The 21,707-nt window shown below is 39.7% G+C and overlaps 1 protein-coding gene across 1 annotated transcript in view; it reads left to right on the forward strand.

The window, feature by feature from the left end:
- Sbp2 (SECIS-binding protein 2) overlaps positions 1-21,707 on the forward strand; it is a 303,049-nt gene that overhangs the window by 151,961 nt on the left and 129,381 nt on the right. The window lies entirely within an intron of this gene.

Genomic DNA, 21,707 nt, shown 5'->3' on the forward strand with positions numbered 1-21,707 from the left:
AAAGGTGGTGCACTCAAACCATCTTGCATCATGCTGCCGGCACCATGCTCCCCACCATGACTTATTGGAAGTGAAACTTGGGCACTCATCAAAAGACTGGAAGAGAAGCTGAAAACTACACTGCAAAGAATGGAACAAATTATATTAGGAATCAGACTGTTAGATAAGAAGAGAAACACAAATAAAGGACATTCTTATCAAAAGTAAAGAACTGAAATAGACTTGGGCAGGACATAGCTCAAAGACATGATGACAGATGGACAGAGAAAATAACAGAATGGTATCCAAGAGGAGCTAAAAGAAAACTTGGAAGACAACAACAAAGATGGACAGATGAAATCTGTCCATCTTTGTTGTTGTAGTAAACAAAGTAATCGTGGGTAGTAAATGGATGGCCATTGCACAAAACAAAAGGAACTGGAAAGTTGCTGGAGAGACCTTCATCCTGCAGTGGATTGAAAATGGCTGATGATGATGACCCACCATTACATATAGTAGACTATTCATTTTCAAACAGTATTATAGTATTGCATTGTGATCAATATAGTTCAGTTTCTGGTATTTTATTTGCCTCTTCTGTATAAATTGAATATTTAACAAATTAGCATTCACTGATTTTCACAATTCAGGGTATTTAACTAGGAGGATACCTCCAACTCCCCCAATCTCCTAAGCTATGCTTATAGGAACCGAAAGCCAAACAAGGATGCACTTCTCACTTTTTTCATGATTAACCCATTGGTTGGGATCCAGCTGTATGGCAACTGACGAGGATAGCTTGCAATTATGGGACTAAGCAAAGCAGATTGGATAACCGATAGGCTGGAAACTTATCTATGGTAGCACAAACCAATTGCAACACACATCAGCTGGGACATTTCCTGGCTCGACAAGGTTTCCACTGTATCAAGGAAACATAACACGCATGCTAAGTGTGCCACCGAACAAACATAGTAGCTAATATCATCAGTTTTAGAAGCTAAAAAACAAAAGTGAAATTAGCCAAACTACGTCATTATGATATTAGAATAGCAAGTATCACAGAATCCAAGGGAATGAACATTGTATAGCTAAACAATAATTGTAAATTATTCTGGAAGTAACATGCAATATAAGGAAAATGTAGCAGTAACTTCTAGAATATATAGAACTGTTTAAAAGAAAGTTTAATTGAAGCATTATCCAGTAAGTTAAGTGGACAGAAGATAAAGTTAGCTGATTAAATTTGTCTCTGTATATGGCTCAGATAAAAGGTAAAAAGAAACAGAAGTAGAAGAGCTTGCTAATATCTTAGAAACAGCGATAGGAACTAATGACAAAGAAAGAGTTGTATTTTTGCAGATTTAAATAGCAGATAATGAAGTGAAAATCATTTTATTTACAGAGATATTTTAGGAAAATGCAGAGATAAAGTTAAATCTAACAATAATAGAAAATCTACTAGAATTTTGTGTGAGCCATGCACTCTTAAGTACAGATGCAATATTTCAGCATAACGATAACCAAAAATTTATATTGAGGGAGTATAATAAGAAAAAGAAAACATAATGAAGGTATCATTTAAAAAATAAAAATCAGCAGTCTCATCTCTCTTCAATGGCCAGTTAAAAGTACAAGGGAATTTGAGATTGAAAGTGTTATGATCTGGCATTGAGCAAATTAAAAATGTGCCAGAGAAGAGGTATGAAAATATGTTACATGATAAAAAATTGAAAAGCTGTCAGATTTTCCAACAGCTATTAAATATAGAAACTTTCTTACTCAAAATTTAAATGCCATTACTGATACTAACATGACTTCAGATGAAGAATGGCAAAATTTAAAAGAAATTAAATGAAAGCTGAAAAAAAAAAATTGTGAGGAGGAGGTGTATGAAGACCAGAAATTCAGAACACTGTGCTGAATTCAAGAAGGTTATAAGCAATTATTAAAAAAACAAGTTAAGAATTTTTGATAAAATAAAACTACTAAATTCTTATTGGAATATAGGATAGAAGGTTATTTGTCTGAAAAAAAGCTAAAGAAAAATATATTGGGAACATATAAAAACAAATATCAACAAGATGGATAAAAAATGTTGGTGTTTAGTTAAAAAATCTCAGAGCATGATTTACTAATGTAATAAAAAAAGATAAAGATGAAGGTAAAACAGAAGAGAAGGATATCTTAGAAGTATGGAGTAACTAGTTTGGTGAATTCATAGTGAAGGATTTGAAGACATCAGAGAACAGGAGAAGGTCGAAATGGAATAAATTTAGATGCAATGTTTTTGTGGTAGAAAATGCCATGAGGAATGCCAAGTATAGAAAGGTAACAGGTTGGATGAAATTAGTTCTGAAATGCTGAAAGCTGGAGGGAAAACAGCAAATCACAGTGATCATGTTGCATTATCCAGAGGTAATTTTCCAAAAGAACATGTTCCGGAAGAGTAGAACAGTGCACTAATTTTACCACTAATTGTAATTTGGCATCCAACTATATATATAGTTGGACACGAAAACTATATTTACTTTATCCTTTGGTAATTTTTGTTATATTTTATTCTTGCATGTCTTTCAGTTAACTTCCCCCCATCTCAATTTCTAGGTTGTACATTCTGTGTATTATCATTAGTAAAAGCACATGATGCAAGAAAGCAAGCTTATATAGCATCAGCCAAAAAACCCAAATCTTCTAATTTCACCCATCCACTTGCTCCAAACATTTATCTAGTTCTGCCTTGAATCTATTTAAGCTATCAACTTCTGCAATGACAGATGGAAGTTTGTTCCAGCAATCAACCACACGCTGGCTAAAGGCAAACTTCCGCACATCTATCCTACAACTGTCTTTCCTCAATTCGAATTTATGCCCTCTCAGGTGATTATTCTGAGTAAGAGGAAGAATCCCATCAGCATTGAGCATGCTCAAACCATTCAAAGCTTTATACACCTCAATCAGATCACCTTGCAGGTGCCTAGTCTCAAGACACTGTAATTTGCAAAACTTAAGCCTTTCTTCGTAAGAGTAACTCTCTGTTCTGTTCACTAATCTTGTTGCCGTTCTCTGCACTCGCTCCAGCAGCTCTACATCCTTCCTAAAATGAGGCCTCCAGACCTGTATACAGTACTCAAGGTGTGGCCTGACCATTGCCTTATACAAGGGGATAATCACCTCGTTATCCCTGATAGAAAAATTCCTGTATATCATTGACAAGACACCATGAGCTACTCTTGCAGACCGTCTGAACTGCTCAGAAAACTTCATATCTGCTTCCACAATTACCCCCACGTCCTTTTCATTCTCTACCACTATCAGTGTAGTACCACACAGTTGATACGTTACTCTGGGGTTACTGCTTCCCATATCCAGTACTTTACATTTGTCAATGTCAAACTTCATTTGCCACCTCTTAGCCCATCTCCTCAACTTTTCTAGATCCTGTTGCATTAGCATACTGTCATTAGTGTTATTAACAACCCTGCCAACTTTCGCATCATCTGTAAACTTGGACATTAAGCCTGATATATCATTACTTTAAGCCATCGGTATCATTAATAAATACAAAAAAACAACAACGGACCCAACACTAAACCCTGAGGGACTCCACTAATAACATTAGTCCATGAAGAGCAGTGTTCATTGATTACCACTCTCTATCTTCTCCCACTTAACCATCCCTTTATCCCTAGCAGCAATTTGCCTCCAATGCCACACTGCTCCAATTTGTGCAGCAGTCTTCCGTGTGCAACGGTATCAAAAGCCTTTGTAAGATCCAAATATATGATATGAAAGTTATTCCCTGCATCCAGTACCTTTGTGACCACATAGTATCCAATAAAATTGGTCAGACAATGCTTCCCCTTAACAAAACCATGCTGTGCCCGAACTATAACTAAAGTCTTGTCTAGATGATCCTGCAGTGCTTCTTTAACCAATACCTCCATTAATTTCCCTGGAACAGAAGTTAAACTAACAGGTCTGTAATTACTGGTGTCACTCTGTGACCCTCCTTTGTGGATTGGAGTCACATTTGCACTTCTCCAGTCCATGGGTACCTACTGCGAGTCCAAGGAAGCTCTCATAATTATGGCTAATGGTTTGCTTACTTCCTTTGCTGCCTCTAATATAACTTGATAGATACCATCCACCCCAGGTGCCTTTCTTATGTTTATTAGTAATGGCCGCATGGTGCAAGAAAGCCTATGCCTTATGCTGCACCAGCCAAAAAAAAAAAATCCGCACAAAACAATGATAAAAATAAATAAATAATAATAATTAATAAAAAAAAAAAAAGGAAATTAAACCTATCATCCTATGCGCTTCCCTTACCCGAAAGTAGTATCCAGATGACCTTTGAATTTCCCCAAACTGTCGGCCTCTACCACCCATGAAGGCAACTTATTCCAGTAATTTATAACTCGCTGGCTAAAATAAAACTTCCTGCAGTATAATCTAAACATTTTCCACCCTAAATTGAATTTATGTCCCCTAGTCCTAACATCATTTATAATCTTGAAAATTTTGTCCTCATTCATTTTACTGATGCCTCTCAGAGCCTTAAACACCTCAATCAAATCTCCTCTAAGGTGTCTAGTTTCCAAACTCTGCAACCCACATATTCAAAGTCTTTCTTCATAAGGACGCCCTTTTGCCGATCTCACCAGGTGAGTTACCCTTCTTTGCACCCTTTCAAGAAGCTCGATGTCTTTCTTTAGGTGCGGTCTCCATACTTGAACACAGTATTCCAAGTGTGGTCTAACATAAGCCTTATATAATGGGATTATCATGTCCCTATCTCTACTTGCAAAAGTTCAATAGATCATCGATAGGACACCATGGGCCTTCCTTGCAACCTGTTTACAATGCTCAGAGAATTTCATGTCTGACCGTATCGTAACACCCAAGTCCCTTTCCTCCAGTACTGGGTTTAGTTGAACTCCACCAAGTGAATAACATTTTTTGGGATTACTGTTTCCCAGGTGTAATACCTTACACTTTGTTGGATTAAAGCATAGCTGCCATTTTTCTGACCATTCCTGAAGTCTATCTAGGTCTCTCTGAAAAAGCTCAGCTTGACAGTGATCATTAACTACTCTACCAATTTTAAGATCATCTGCAAATTTAGACATCACGCCCTCTGTCCCTTCATTAATGTTGTTTATGAAAATTAAAAACAACAGTGGTCCTAATACTGATCCTTGGGGAACCCCACTTCTTACATCAAACCAATCTGAGGAATAGCCATTTATCACAACCCTCTGCCTCCTGCCCTGAAGCCATCCTTCTATTCATCTAAGGATTTTCCCAGTGATTCCAACCTGTTCCAGCTTATAAAACAACCGCTCATGTGGGACTGAGTCAAAAGCTTTGCTGAAATCTAAATAAACAATGTTGAAATTATTCCCTAAATCCAGCTCGTGAGTGACCCTTTCGAAATAGCGAACCAGATTTGTTAAACATGATTTTCCCTTTCAAAACCATGCTGAGTATCCTTGAGAATTTCAATTCGATCCAAATGATCCTGAATTCCACCTTTGATCATTGCCTCCATGATTTTCCCTACTACTGAAGTCAGACTGACAGGTCGATAATTTCCAACTTCACTTTTAGAGCCATCCTTATGTATGGGAGATACATTTGCACTTTCCCAATCCAAGTGAATCTCCCCAGAGTCTAGTGATGCTCGCATAATTAGCATTAACATTAGCATTAGTAGAGGCATTTGATGCAAGAAAGCAAGCTTATGCAGCATCAGCCAAAAAAAAAAAAAAAAAAAAAAACCACTTCCACTTCACCCCTCTTTTCGTTCAAAATACCTGCCCAGCTGAGCCTTAAACTTATTTAGGCTATCAACCTCCACTACAAGGGATGGAGGTCTGTTCCACCAACCAACCACCAGCTGGCTAAAGGCAAATTTCCACACGTCTATCCTACATCTATCTTTGCTCAATTTGAATTTATGCCCTCTCAGGTGATTATTTTGAGCTAGAGGAAGAATCCCATCAGCATTGAGCATGCTCAAACCATTCAAGGCTTTATACACCTCTATCAGATCACCTCGCTGGTGCCTAGCCTCCAGACATTTGCAAAACTTAATTTGCAATTTGTAATTTGCAAAACTTAAGCCTTTCTTCATAAGAGCACCCCTTTGTTCCATTCACTAATCTTGTTGCCCTTCTCTGTACTCGTTCCAGCAGCTCTACATCCTTCTTGAAATGAGGCCTCCAGACCTGTATACAGTACTCTACGTGTGGCCTGACCATTGCCTTATACAAGGGAATAATCACCTCCTTATCCCTGCTGGAAAAATTCCTGTATATCATTGACAATACTCCATGAGCTACTCTTGCAGCCCGTCTGCACTGCTCAGAGAACTTCATATCTGCCTGCACAACCACCCCCAAGTCCCTTTAATTCTCTACCACTGTCAGTGTAGTACCACAGAGTTGATACGTTGCTCTGGGGTTGCTGTTTCCCATGTGTAGTACTTTACATTTGTCAATGTTAAACTTCATTTGCCACCTCTCAGTCCATCTGCTCAACCTTTCCAGATCCTGTTGCAGCAGCATAGTATCAGTAGTCTCCTTGACAACCCTGCCAACCTTTGTATCATCTGCAAACTTGGACATTAAGCTTGATATACCATCATCAATATCATTTATAAATACAGAAAACAATAATGGACCCAACACTGAGCCCTGAGGGACTCCACTAATAACATTAGTCCACGATGAGCAGTGTCCATTGATTACCACTCTCTGTCTTCTCCCCCTCAACCACCCCTTTATCCATAGCAGCAATTTGCCTCCAATGCCACACTGCTCCAATTTGTGCAGCAGTCTTCCATGTGCAACAGTATCAAAAGCCTTTCTAAGATCCAAATATATAATATCAAAGCTATTCCCTGCATCCAGTTCTTTTATGACTGCATCATAGTATCCAATCAAATTGGTCAGGCAAGACTTCCCCTTAACAAAACCATGCTGTGTCCGAGCTATAACTGAAGTCTTGTCTAAATGATCCTGCAGTGCTTCTTTAACCAGTGCCTCCATTAATTTTCCTGGAACAGAAGTTAAACTAACAGGTCTATAATTACTTGTGTCAGCCTTTGATCCTCCTTTGTGAATTGGGGTCAGATTTGCACATTTACAGTCTATGGGTACCTCCCCTGAGTCCAAGGAAGCTCTCATAATTATGGCTAAGGGTTTGCTTACTTCCTTTGCTGCCTCCTTTAATATAACTGGATAGATCCCATCCACCCCTGGTGCCTTTCTTGTGTTTATCTTCAACAGTTTCTCCTCCACTTTACTCCCAGTTATTTCAAGATTCTGTAGCTTACTGCTAGAGTTGAATACACCTCTGGCATTCCCCTCGCTGAATAACTCCTCATGTGTGAATGTCGATGCAAAATATTCATTTAGTTTGTTAGCTACCTGAGCAGGATCATCAACAGTTGACCCATCAATATCAAGTGGACCAAGCTGATTCATCCCCTTCCTTCTAGAGTTTACATAAGTAAAGAACTCTTTGCTGTTTTTCTTTGCATCCCTTGCCAAGGATTTCTCGTAATCTGCCTTCGCCTGCCTAACCTCCTTTGTAACTTGGTTGCATATCAACTTGTATCTGTCATAGGCTTCTGTGTCATGTGTTAATTTGTAAGTATCCCATGCATTTTTCTTCTCTGCCATATGCCTCATTAGTTCATCTGACATCCATTTTGGCCTAAACCTTGATTAGCCTCAATGGTTCAATACACTCGCTTGCAGTGTATATTCCATCAACTCCAGGAGCCTTACTGGTCTGTAGGCTTGAAAGTTTTTTCATTAAATAATCTTGCGAAATTTCAATATCATTAATTACATATTTTTTAACTTCGCTCCCACAATTTCCCATTGCCACAAAAGGTTTTTCATTTGTAAATATCGATGCAAAATAACTGTTGAGTTCATCTGCAACGGCAGCTGGTGTATTTAATACTATCTCCTTTTCCTTATGTAAATGTCCGATCTGGTTTGTCCTGCTCTTCTTGGCATTTATATATGTGAAGAATTCTTTATCTCCCCCTCTTTGCTCTGTTTGCTAGTGATTTCTCATAAACTGCCTTTGCCTGTTGAACCTTTTCTGTGGCTGTATTACACATCACCTTGTAGCTGTTATAGGCTTCAGTACTTTTTATTGTTCTGTAACCTTTCCATGCCACCTTTTTCTGCTCAAGCAATGTTTCAACTTCACTATTCATCCAACTTGGAACCCTCCTCCTGGAGTATTTTTTTAATGGTATATACACATTCAAGGCATCTGTGATTAATGTTTTAAAAGTGTACCACAGTTCAAATGTATTCATTTTCTGCACGATATCTACCCAGTTAATAGAGGCCATGTAGTACCTTAAGGCATCGTAATTTCCTTTTCTGAAATTAAAACCCATTCCTTTACCTTTTACTTCTGCTACCTCTCTCGTCATCATCCACCGTAGAACTCCGTGATCACGTACTGCTACTGGTTCCTCTAATGTCAGCCCTGTTATGTCATCTGATTCATGGGTGATGATGGGGTCTAGGATATTCTTTTCTCTAGTACTTTCCCTGACATGTTGATACAAATAACAGTCATCTAGTTGATTTAAAAATTTTGTTCCCCATGTCGAGTTTCCTTCCCATTTACTCCAATCAATTAGAGGCAAATTGAAATCACCCATAATAAGACATTGACGCTTACTTGCCAATTCCATTTTCATGTAGAGGCATTAGCATTAGTAGAGGCATTTGATGCAAGAAAGCAAGCTTATGCAGCATCAGCCAAAAAAAAATAAATAAATAAAAAATAACCACTTCCACTTCACCCCTCTGTTCGTTCGAAATACCTGTCCAGCTGAGCCTTAAACTTATTTAGGCTATCAACTTCCATGTCAAGGGATGTAAGTCTGTTCCACCAACCAACCACCCGCTGGCTAAAGGCAAATTTCCTCACGTCTCTATCCTACATCTGTCTTTCCTCAATTTGAATTTATGCCCTCTCAGGTGATTATTCTGAGCAAGAGGAAGAATGCCATCAGCATTGAGCATGCTCAAACCATTCAAGGTTTTATACACCTCTATCAGATCACCTTGCTGGTGCCTAGTCTCCAGACACTTTAATTTGCAAAACTTAAGCCTTTCTTCGTAAGAGCACCCCTTTGTTCTGTTCACTAATCTTGTTGCCCTTCTCTGTACTCGTTCCAGCATCTCTACATCCTTCTTGAAATGAGGCCTCCAGACCTGTATACAGTACTCTAGGTGTGGCCTGACCATTGCCTTATACAAGGGAATAATCACCTCCTTATCCCTGCTAGAAAAATTTCTATATATCATCGACAATACTCCATGAGCTACTCTTGCAGCCCGTCTGCACTGTCAGAAAACTTCATATCTGCCTGCACAACCACCCCCAGGTCCCTTTCATTCTCTACCACTGTCAGTATAGTACCACAGAGTTGATACGTTGCTCTGGGGTTGCTGTTTCCCATATGTAGTACTTTACATTTGTCAATGTTAAACTTCATTTGCCACCTCTCAGCCCATCTGCTCAACCTTTCCAGATCCTGTTGCAGTAGCATAGTGTCAGTAGTGTCCTTGACAACCCTGCCAACCTTCGTATCGTCTGCAAACTTGGACATTAAGCTTGATATACCATCATCAATATCATTTATAAATACAGAAAACAATAATGGACCCAACAATGAGCCCTGAGGGACTCCACTAATAACATTAGTCCACGATGAGCAGTGTCCATTGATTAACACTCTCTGTCTTCTCCCGCTCAACCACCCCTTTATCCATAGCAGCAATTTGCCTCCAATGCCACACTGCTCCAATTTGTGCAGCAGTCTTCCATGTGCAACAGTATCAGAAGCCTTTCTAAGATCCAAGTATATAATATCAAAGTTATTCCCTGCATCCAGTTCTTTTGTGACTGCATCATAGTATCTAATCAAATTGGTCAGGCAAGACTTCCCTTAACAAAACCATGCTGTGTCTGAGCTATAACTGAAGTCTTGTCTAGATGATCCTGCAGTGCTTCTTTAACCAGTGCCTCCATTAATTTTCCGGGAACAGAAGATAAACTAACAGGTCTATAATTACTTGTGTCGCCCTTTGATCCTCCTTTGTGAATTGGGGTCACATTTGCACATCTCCAGTCCATGGGTACTTCTACCTGAGTCCAAGGAAGCTCTCATAATTATGGCTAAGGGTTTGCTTACTTCCTTTGCTGCCTCCTTACTCTCAGTTATTACAAGATTCTCTAGCTTACTGCCAGAGTTGAATATACCTCTGGCATTCCCCTCGCTGAATAACTCCTCATGTGTGAATGTCGATGCAAAATATTCATTTAGTTTGTTAGCTACCTGAGCAGGATCATCAACAGTTGACCCATCGATATCAAGTGGACCAATCTGATTCATCCCCTTCCTTCTAGAGTTTACATAAGTAAAGAACTCTTTGCTGTTTTTCTTTGCATCCCTTGCCAAAGATTTCTTGTAATCTGCCTTCACCTGCCTAACCTCCTTTGTAACTTGGTTACAGATCAACTTGTATCTATCATAGGCTTCTGTGTCATGTGTTAATTTGTATGTATCCCATGCATTTTTCTTCTGTCATAATCTTCACGATCACCTGATCTGTAGATTGACAAGGCTTTTGTCATAATCTTCACATTCACCTGGTCTGTAGATTACTCCTACTCGCATTATACCTTTGTTTCCAACTATCTCACACGATACAGACTCTATACTAGCATGTGAAATGTCTGAATTCGGGAAAGCTGTCGTCGGACTCAAGCTGCTTCTTATAAGAAGCATTACCCCACCACCCCTTCTATCTACCCTATCCTTCCTAAATACATTATACAAGCCGTACTTAAACTCATCATCCTCAATTTCTGGGTGTCACCATGTCTCTGTAAGCCCTATTATGTCTGCGTTACTTGTTTTAACCAGCAGTTCGAATTCGCTCATTTTATTGATGACACTTCTAACGTTACTGTATAAACAATTAAGATTTACAGTTCTTGTATATAGACTAAGGCGCATTTAGGGCTAGAGCCTCAAGCTGCGAACAAATTTAGACTATGTATATAAAGTGCTTAGCATCATAATACACAGCCATTTCTGAATAAACAGAAAATTTTTATGGTGGCATCGTTTTAGGTTATATCTCATATTGTGAATGCCTTCACAACGAGTTGCCATGATATTGCACTACTTCGAATAAGTAACGCTTCACCTAAGGAGAAGACTAGTGTTACTTATTCTCAGATAGGTACCACCACCCAGACAGCACTGTTTCAGGGCTATTTGGCCCTTCGTCAGTGAGTGGGTAGGTACCCAAGTGATGCAATGATGGCAAAAACAGTTATGAAGTATAACTCCACAATATGAGAGATGTCTGATGGTGTATGATGTATTTAGACTAAGGCGCATTTAGGGCTAGAGCCTCAAGCTGCGAACAAATTTAGACTATGTATATAAAGTGCTTAGCATCATAATACACAGCCATTTCTGAATAAACAGAAAATTTTTATGGTGGCATCGTTTTAGGTTATATCTCATATTGTGAATGCCTTCACAACGAGTTGCCATGATATTGCACTACTTCGAATAAGTAACGCTTCACCTAAGGAGAAGACTAGTGTTACTTATTCTCAGATAGGTACCACCACCCAGACAGCACTGTTTCAGGGCTATTTGGCCCTTCGTCAGTGAGTGGGTAGGTACCCAAGTGATGCAATGATGGCAAAAACAGTTATGAAGTATAACTCCACAATATGAGAGATGCCTGATGGTGTATGATGTATTTAGACTAAGGCGCATTTAGGGCTAGAGCCTCAAGCTGCGAACAAATTTAGACTATGTATATAAAGTGCTTAGCATCATAATACACAGCCATTTCTGAATAAACAGAGTCTAAATACATCATACACCATCAGGCATCTCTCATATTGTGGAGTTATACTTCATAACTGTTTTTGCCATCATTGCATCACTTGGGTACCTACCCACTCACTGACGAAGGGCCAAATAGCCCTGAAACAGTGCTGTCTGGGTGGTGGTACCTATCTGAGAATAAGTAACACTAGTCTTCTCCTTAGGTGAAGCGTTACTTATTCGAAGTAGTGCAATATCATGGCAACTCGTTGTGAAGGCATTCACAATATGAGATATAACCTAAAACGATGCCACCATAAAAATTTTCTGTTTATTCAGAAATGGCTGTGTATTATGATGCTAAGCACTTTATATACATAGTCTAAATTTGTTCGCAGCTTGAGGCTCTAGCCCTAAATGCGCCTTAGTCTAAATACATCATACACCATCAGGCATCTCTCATATTGTGGAGTTATACTTCATAACTGTTTTTGCCATCATTGCATCACTTGGGTACCTACCCACTCACTGACGAAGGGCCAAATAGCCCTGAAACAGTGCTGTCTGGGTGGTGGTACCTATCTGAGAATAAGTAACACTAGTCTTCTCCTTAGGTGAAGCGTTACTTATTCGAAGTAGTGCAATATCATGGCAACTCGTTGTGAAGGCATTCACAATATGAGATATAACCTAAAACGATGCCACCATAAAAATTTTCTGTTTATTCAGAAATGGCTGTGTATTATGATGCTAAGCACTTTATATACATAGTCTAAATTTGTTCGCAGCTTGAGGCTCTAGCCCTAAATGCGCCTTAGTCTAAATACATCATACACCATCAGGCATCTCTCATATTGTGGAGTTATACTTCATAACTGTTTTTGCCATCATTGCATCACTTGGGTACCTACCCACTCACTGACGAAGGGCCAAATAGCCCTGAAACAGTGCTGTCTGGGTGGTGGTACCTATCTGAGAATAAGTAACACTAGTCTTCTCCTTAGGTGAAGCGTTACTTATTCGAAGTAGTGCAATATCATGGCAACTCGTTGTGAAGGCATTCACAATATGAGATATAACCTAAAACGATGCCACCATAAAAATTTTCTGTTTATTCAGAAATGGCTGTGTATTATGATGCTAAGCACTTTATATACATAGTCTAAATTTGTTCGCAGCTTGAGGCTCTAGCCCTAAATGCGCCTTAGTCTAAATACATCATACACCATCAGGCATCTCTCATATTGTGGAGTTATACTTCATAACTGTTTTTGCCATCATTGCATCACTTGGGTACCTACCCACTCACTGACGAAGGGCCAAATAGCCCTGAAACAGTGCTGTCTGGGTGGTGGTACCTATCTGAGAATAAGTAACACTAGTCTTCTCCTTAGGTGAAGCGTTACTTATTCGAAGTAGTGCAATATCATGGCAACTCGTTGTGAAGGCATTCACAATATGAGATATAACCTAAAACGATGCCACCATAAAAATTTTCTGTTTATTCAGAAATGGCTGTGTATTATGATGCTAAGCACTTTATATACATAGTCTAAATTTGTTCGCAGCTTGAGGCTCTAGCCCTAAATGCGCCTTAGTCTAAATACATCATACACCATCAGGCATCTCTCATATTGTGGAGTTATACTTCATAACTGTTTTTGCCATCATTGCATCACTTGGGTACCTACCCACTCACTGACGAAGGGCCAAATAGCCCTGAAACAGTGCTGTCTGGGTGGTGGTACCTATCTGAGAATAAGTAACACTAGTCTTCTCCTTAGATGAAGCGTTACTTATTCGAAGTAGTGCAATATCATGGCAACTCGTTGTGAAGGCATTCACAATATGAGATATAACCTAAAACGATGCCACCATAAAAATTTTCTGTTTATTCAGAAATGGCTGTGTATTATGATGCTAAGCACTTTATATACATAGTTCTTGTATATTTAACAACCCTAACACAACCCTTGAAGTTTTTTAGGCTCTCTTCCCTGATATTAGCTACCCGCTCACGTGAAACGTTTCTGCCCCCAGAACATCTAGATAATACGTCCAGTTGGGGTAGCAGATAAGAACTCTTAAGGTATGTGCAAGAGTTACTTTGACCAATATTATCAGATAAATGCATGTCAGTATTACCCACATCCTCTCCAGCTAGCAGTTTCCCTGAACCTTTAAGGTATCCTCAATAATACTGGCAAAAACTTTTGCACCACCTTTGTTTAAGTGTATCCCGTCTCTACAAAACAAATTCCTTCTACCTACAAGTGTGGGCCATGCTAATAGAAATTTCCCCCCTAAACCTTGCAGATTCCTGCAAGTCTTGAGTTAATCCACAAGGCTCTTAACATATAATCCCTCCTATCGTGGCTGGGCAGAATTGCAAACACATAGACATTATGGCCTAGCTCGCGGCATTTCCTCAGACGGTCCTGTATTTTTCCAACAAATTGTCAGATCGTATACGTTTAATATCATTAGTCCCTACATGAATAATAATATTCTCTTTACCCCCTTTAAAATCTGACAATCTGTTGGTGACATCATCAATAGTTGCTCCAGGCAGACATACCCTGGTTCTACTCAACCTATCCTTATTACAAAAATGATTCCCCATTTCCCTGATAATGGAGTCTCCTAATAAAACAATGTCCTTTTTAACCAGAGTAGTTTACACTTGGTTTTTCTGTTTTGAGGCTCGAATCGGGTGTGCATCACTTGGTAGATTGCTGGAGTCTTGAGTCCCTGATGAGCTCCCAGATGCATTCTCGAGGGCAAGACCCGTTTTTTCAGGGACTCAGTTTGTTCCATCAGTGCACCAAATTGTAATATTTAAGATCGGTGCACTCCTTACATTGATCACAAAGAAAAGAATCCCCAGGTGAGCTAGGATTAGTCACCAGGTCGACCTTGGAAAACATTCCACAGGTTCCACAACGGATTAAATCATGACTCACCCGTAAATCGCCATCGGCTATTTCCGTGTGAGTCACGATACCCTGTGACGTGTTTAAGGCTGATCTCGTAACTACCATTATAAAATTAAATAAATATCAATGAAAGTTAACTTTAAAAAATTATATCTATAATATTATTAAAATCAAACTGTTACAGGAAAACCTATAACAAAATAATCCAACAATATCTAAATAAATCAAATATTTAAAAGCACTATCCAAAATAAAACCACTTAACTGAGGAGCCCTGACTAAGCGTGTCTGCTCAAAGTTATCTTCAATCGGGGCTCATATCTGGTGAGTATGGGCTTGGCACACCCAGGGTCCTGAGCTGGATATCATCATTCTTCTTTTCATGATGATTCCCTTCTACCTTTCTCTCTCTCGGGGCAATTCAGAAAATTTTTTTTTTGCCTGATGCAGCATAAGCCTCGGCTTCCTTGCACTATATGGCTAATAATAATAATAATAATTTCTCCTCCACTTTGCTCTCAGTTATTACAAAATTATCTAGCTCACTGCCAAAGTTTAATTCACCTCTGGCATTCCCCTCCCTGAATAGCTCCTCGTGTGTGAATGTATATGCAAAATTCTCATTTATAGTGTTAGCTACCTGAGCAGGATCATCAACAGTTGAACCATTGATATCCAGTGGACCAATCTGATTCATCCCCTTCCTTCTAGAGTTTATGTAAGTGTCCTTTCCTCAAGCATTAGTAGAGGCATATGATGCAAGAAAGAAAGCTTATGCAGCATCAGCCAAAATAAAAATAAAAAAACCCCTCCCATTTCACCCTTCCATTTGTTCCAAATGCTTGTCCAGCTCAGCATTAAATTTATTTAGGCTATTAGTTTCCACAACAAAAGATGGAAACCTATTTCACCAATCAATTACCCTCTGGCTAAAGGCAAATTTCCAAACATCTATCTTTCCTCAATTTTAAACTGTGCCCCCTCAGGTTCTTAGTCTGAGAAAGTGGAAGAATCCCATCAGCATTCAACTTGCTCATCCCATTCAAGGCCTTATACACCTCAATCAGATCACCTCGCAGGTACCTACTCTCCAGGCACTGCAATTTGCAGAACTTAATCCTTTCTTGGTAAGGGCACCCCTTTGTTCCCCTCACTAAACTTGTTGCCCTTCTTTGTACTTGTTCTAGCAACTTTACATCCTTCTTAAAATGAGGCCTCCAGCCCTGCACACAGTACTCAAGATGTAGCCTGACTATTGCCTTGTATAACAGGATAATCACATCCCTGTCCTTGCTAGCAAAATTCCTATATATCATTGACAAGACTCCATGACCTGTCCTGGCAGCCCATCTGCCCTGCTCAGCACACTTCATATTTGACTGCACAATTACCCCCAAGTCTTTTTCACTTTCCACTTCCTGAGTGTAGTGTCACACAGCTGGTACGTTTCTCTTCGGTTAATGCTACCCATATGCAGTACTTTGCATTTATCAATGTTAAACTTCAGTTGCCACTTCTCAGCCCATTTTCTCAACTTATCTAGATCCAGTTGGAGTAGCATACTGTCTTTACTGTTAACAACCCTGCCAACCTTTGTATCATCTGCAAACATGGACATTAAACTTGATATACCTTCATCGATATCATTGATAAATATACAAAACAACAATGGGCCTAACACCGAACCCTGGGGAACTCTACTAATAACATTTGTCCCCGAAGAGCAGTGTCCATTGATTACCACTCTCTGTCGTCTCCCACTCAACCATCCCTTTATCTATTGTAGCAACTTACCCTTAATGCCATACCTCTCCACTTTGTACAGCAGTCTTCCACGTTGCAACAGTATCAAAAGCTTTCCTGAAATCCAAGTATATGATATCAAAATTATTTTTGGCATTCAGTTCCTTTGTGACCACGTCATAGTATCCAATCAAATTGGTCAGACAAGACTTCCCTTTAACAAACCCATGCGGTGTCAACTATTACTGCAGTCTTGTCTGGATGATCCTGCAATGCTTCTTTAGTCAGTGGTTCCATTATTTTCCCCGGAACACAAGTTAAACTAACAGGTCTGTAGTTTCTTGTGTCACCTTTTGAACCCCCTTTGTGAATTGGGGATACATTTGCACACCTCCAGTCCATGGGGACTTCCCCTGAGTCCAAGAAATTCTCATAATTATGGCTAAGGTTTTGCTTACTTCCTTTGCTGCCTCCTTTACTATAACTGGATAGATCCCATCCACCCCAGGTTCCTTCCTTATGTTTAATTTCATTAATTTCTCCTCCACTTTGCTCTCAGTTATTAAAAAATCACTTAGCTCCCTGTTAGCATTTGATAAATTCTGGCACTCCCCTCATTGAATAACTCCTTATGTGTGAATGTAGATGCAAAATACTCATTCAGTTTATAACTTACCTGAGCATGATCATCAGTAGTCAACCCATCTATGTTAAATGGTCCAATCTGATTCATCCGTTTCCTTCTAGATTTTACATAAGTAAAGAACTCTTTGCTGTTTTTCTTTGCATCCTTTGCCAAAGATTTCTTGTAATCTGCCTTTGCCTGCCTAACCTACGTTGTGACTTGATTACAGACTAGTTTATACCTGCCATAGGCTTCTGTGTCACCTGATACTTTATATACATCCCATACATTCTTCTTATCTGCCACGAGCCTCATTAATTCATGTGACATTCATTTAGGCCTAAACCTTGAACAATATTTATTAGTTGGAATGATAAGCCTAGTAGCTTCCAAAATTAAGTTCGTGAAGGCTTCCCATTTATAATTCAACGTTGGTAACATCATCAGTTGATCCCACTGTACAGAATTTAAAAACTGTCTGAGACCTCTGTAGTCACCTTTATGAAAGCAAAAGCCCTTCCCTTTATCCTTGATGGTAGTTACATCTTTAAGTAATTCCCACATCAGTACATTGTGATCACTGTCACCCAGTGGTACCTTTATCTGCAAATTCTTAATGCATGAATAATCACTGCTGATAATCAGATCAAGAGTATTACTCCCTCTGTTTGCCTCACAAACATGTTGCTGTAGAAAACAGTTATCCAATACATCCACAAAAGTCTTGCTTGTGTGTGAGTGGCTAAACCCCAAGTTCCAGTTAATATCTGGAAAGTTAAAATCCCCCATTATAAGACATTCTGATTTACTGGCCCACTCTATTTCTCTGCACAATTGCCCATTATACTCATTGGATTCATTAGGCCTATGACACACACCTACTCTAATTTTTCCTTTCCCAGTGCTTATTTCACACTAAACAGGCTCAACACTGCATTGTCCACCGTAATCAATTGGATGCACTTCCTTAGATTTTATGTCTTTCTTAACTAACAGCATAATCCCTCCTCCCTTCCTGTCCTATCTATCATCCCTGTACATACTGTACTCCCCAAATTCAAATTCTGCACTGCTTATATCTGTGTGACACCATCTCTGATATCCCAACAATATCTGCTTTTGAAGTCTTGACTAACACTTCAAGCTCATCAAATTTATTAACTATACTCCTAGCATTGGTGTACATGCAAGTATATATGCACCTGTTCCTACTATTAGTTACCCTAACACAGCCTATTTATTACTTGTTCCACTATGACTCCCAGCAGTCCTGGAAATCTCAATTACCTTGCTTTCCAGGCTGCAGCTCATTCTAATAGAATCGGTGCAAGAATCACTTTTGCCTCTGCCTGTGGCCAATGTTAACTTTTTAGTCTGCGTATCCCTCCCAAGCTAGCAGTTTTCCAACCCACGTAACACTGCCTCGATAGCATCACAAATATTCTTGCTATTATTTACTTGGTTTTTTTTTAAGGAGCATTAGCAACTAAGGCCATATTGCTCCGGGGATATGCAGTGGTCATTTCCTGACCTTTCCGCATCCTCCGTATTTGGTGGGCACAGGCTCGAACCCCGGTCTAATCAAGAAGCGTGTGTTACGCACTGCTGCTTCTGCCCATCTGGCTACGGAGGTGCCATAAATATTCTTGCACCCTTTCTATTTAAGTGTACCCCATCCCTGTAGAAGCAGTCTCTCCTGTCAACAAGCACAGACCAGGCTGAAAAAAAGCTAAGCAGTGTGTTTGTATCTGTAATGATAATCAGGTCATCTGCAAAGTCTTGTTTACTCTGTTGGTATTCAGTTGCTCATCAAGTATGATTGACCAGAACATTGGCCCAAACACAGATCTCTTGGAGCAAACTTTGGTGACAGCTCTGGTGGATTCTTTATGTTTTGTATGGATCATGACCATGTGACTCCATCAGATAATCTGTAGGCAGGAGTAGAAATTTTTTTGGAGGGTGTCACGCCTTAGACACCTCATGATGCTAGGCCACCAGAGAGTGTCGAAGGCTCCCGCAAAGTCTATGGAGACAGCAAGCTGATATTTTTGGTCAGTTGTGGATGGAGCAGTGGTGAGTGTTGACAGTGTGTCCTCAGTGCAGCCACAATTCTTGAACCCACGTTAGTGTGGGGATTGTAAATTTTCCTGATTGTAGTAGTTGGTTGCTCTGGTGTGCAATAATCATTCCAATATTTTCCTAAGAACAGATAGAAGGGCAATTTGCTGGTAAGAACTTGGCTGTACTGGTGGTTTGTTTGGTTTCTTTAGGATTAAGCGAAGGCAAGTTAACTTCCATGTGGATGGGAAGGCAGATTTTTCGAGGAAGTTGTTGTAAAGGTGTAATAGGTGTTCTGGAAAGTGCTTTAAGAATTTGTGTATGATCTCCACTTCCAGGAGATCCTGGCCCAGCGCTTTATTGGGTTTTATTTTTGCATGAGCAGCTGCAAGTTCTTCAAGCTGGAAAGGCAGTTCAGCCAGGTTATTATTATAATTGGTGTTTCTACACAAATGTCTTTGTATTTCATTTTCTTGTTCATCTTCTGGAAACAAACAGGTATGTTTGCCACTGAGCTCTCCCAAGTATTGGTCAGAGTTGCATTTGTGACCTCTCCATGAGATAGTTTGCTAGTGATGATTTTATGAAATATGCCCCCAAGTGTGCATATTGCCAGTACCCCATGCTCATCTATCTTATCAGTTTCTTAAGTTGCAGTAAGTGTTCCCCAGGGCCTCTACTTCCGGTTGTAGCCAGGATTGGCTGGCTCACTGAAAGTTTTTCCTCGCTGAATGCACTTCTCTTAGAATTAGCATTAGGAGAGGCATACGATGCAAGAAAGCAAGATCATGCAGCATCAGCCAAAAAACCTCCCATTTCACCCCACCATTCATTCCAAATGCCTGTCCAGCTCAGCCTTAAATTTATTTAGGCTATCAACTTCCACAATAAAAGATAGAAGTCTGTTTCACCAATCAACTACCCACTGGATAAATGCAAATTTCCACACATCTATTCTGCAACTGTCTTTCCTCAATTTGAAACTGTACCCCCTCAGGTTCTTAATCTGAGCAAGAGGAAGAATCCCATCACCATTCAGCTTGCTCAACCCATTCAAGGCCTTATACACCTCAATCAGATCACCTTGTAGGTGCCTACTCTCCAGGCACTGCAATTTGCAGAACTTAGCCTTTCTTGGTAAGAGCACCCCTTTGTTCCCTTTACCAATCATGTTGCCCTTCTTTGTACTCATTCTAGCAACTCTACATCCTTCCTAAAATGAGGCTTCCACACTTGTACATATTACTCTAGGTGTGGCTGGACCATTGCCTTGTATAATGGAATAATCACCTCCCTGTCCTTGCTAGAAAAATTCCTATATATCATTGACAAGACTCCATAACCTGCCCTGGCAGCCTGCCTACACTGCTCAGCAAACTTCATATTTGACTGCACAATTACCCCCAAGTCTTTTTCACTTCCCACTTCCCCGAGTGTAGTACCACACAGTTGGTACGTTTCTCTTCGGTTATTGCTACCCATATGCAGTACTTTGTATTTGCCAATGTTAAACTTCAGTTGCCACTTCTCAGCCCATTTGCCCAACTTATCTAGATCTAGTTGGAGAAGCATACTGTCGTTAACAACCATGCCAACCTTTGTATCATCTGCAAACTTGGACATTAAACCTGATATACCTTCATCAATATCATTGATAAATATAGAAAACAACAATGGGACCAACATCAAACCCGGAGAGACATCACTAATAACATTTTTCCACAAAGAGCAGTGTCCATTGATTACCACTCTCTGTCGTCTCCCACTCAACCATTCCTTTATCCATTGTAGCAACTTACCTTTAATACCATACCTCTCCAATTTGTACAGCAGTCTTTCATGTGCAACAGTATCAAAAGCTTTCCTGAAATCCAAGTATACGATATCAAAATTATTTTTGGCATTCAGTTGCTAGTATCCAATCAAATTGGTCAGATAAGACCTCCCTTTAACAAACCAGTGCCGTGTCTTAACTATTACTGCAGTCTTGTCTAGATCCTGCAATGCTTCTTTAACTAGTGATTCCATTATTTTCCCCAGAACACAAGTTAAACTAACAGGTCTGTAGTTACTTGTGTCACCTTTTGAACCCCCTTTGTGAATTGGGGTCACATTTGCACATCTCCAGTCTGTGGGTCCCTCCCCTGAGTCCAAGGAAGCTCTCACAATTATGGCTAAGGGTTTGCTTACTTCCTTTGCTGCCTCCTTTAATATAACTGGATATACCCCGTCCACCCCAGATGCCTTTTTTATGTTTAACTTCAACAATTTGATGACGTTGTAGAGCGGATATCATCTTTCAAGGGCACAAAAGGTGATATAGTTGTACACGTTGGCACTAATGATATTAAGAGTAGGAGACCGGCAGAATTACTCAACAAGTACAGGTCACTGTTGAAAAAAAGCCGTGAAATAGGGTTGAATTTGAAAGTGTCTGCAATTCTGCCCAGACACGATA

Source organism: Mastigoproctus giganteus, unplaced genomic scaffold, assembly GCF_048544385.1.
Source record: "Mastigoproctus giganteus isolate SK-2022 unplaced genomic scaffold, ASM4854438v1 scaffold_15, whole genome shotgun sequence".
Taxonomy (NCBI): Eukaryota; Metazoa; Arthropoda; class Arachnida; order Uropygi; family Thelyphonidae; genus Mastigoproctus; species Mastigoproctus giganteus.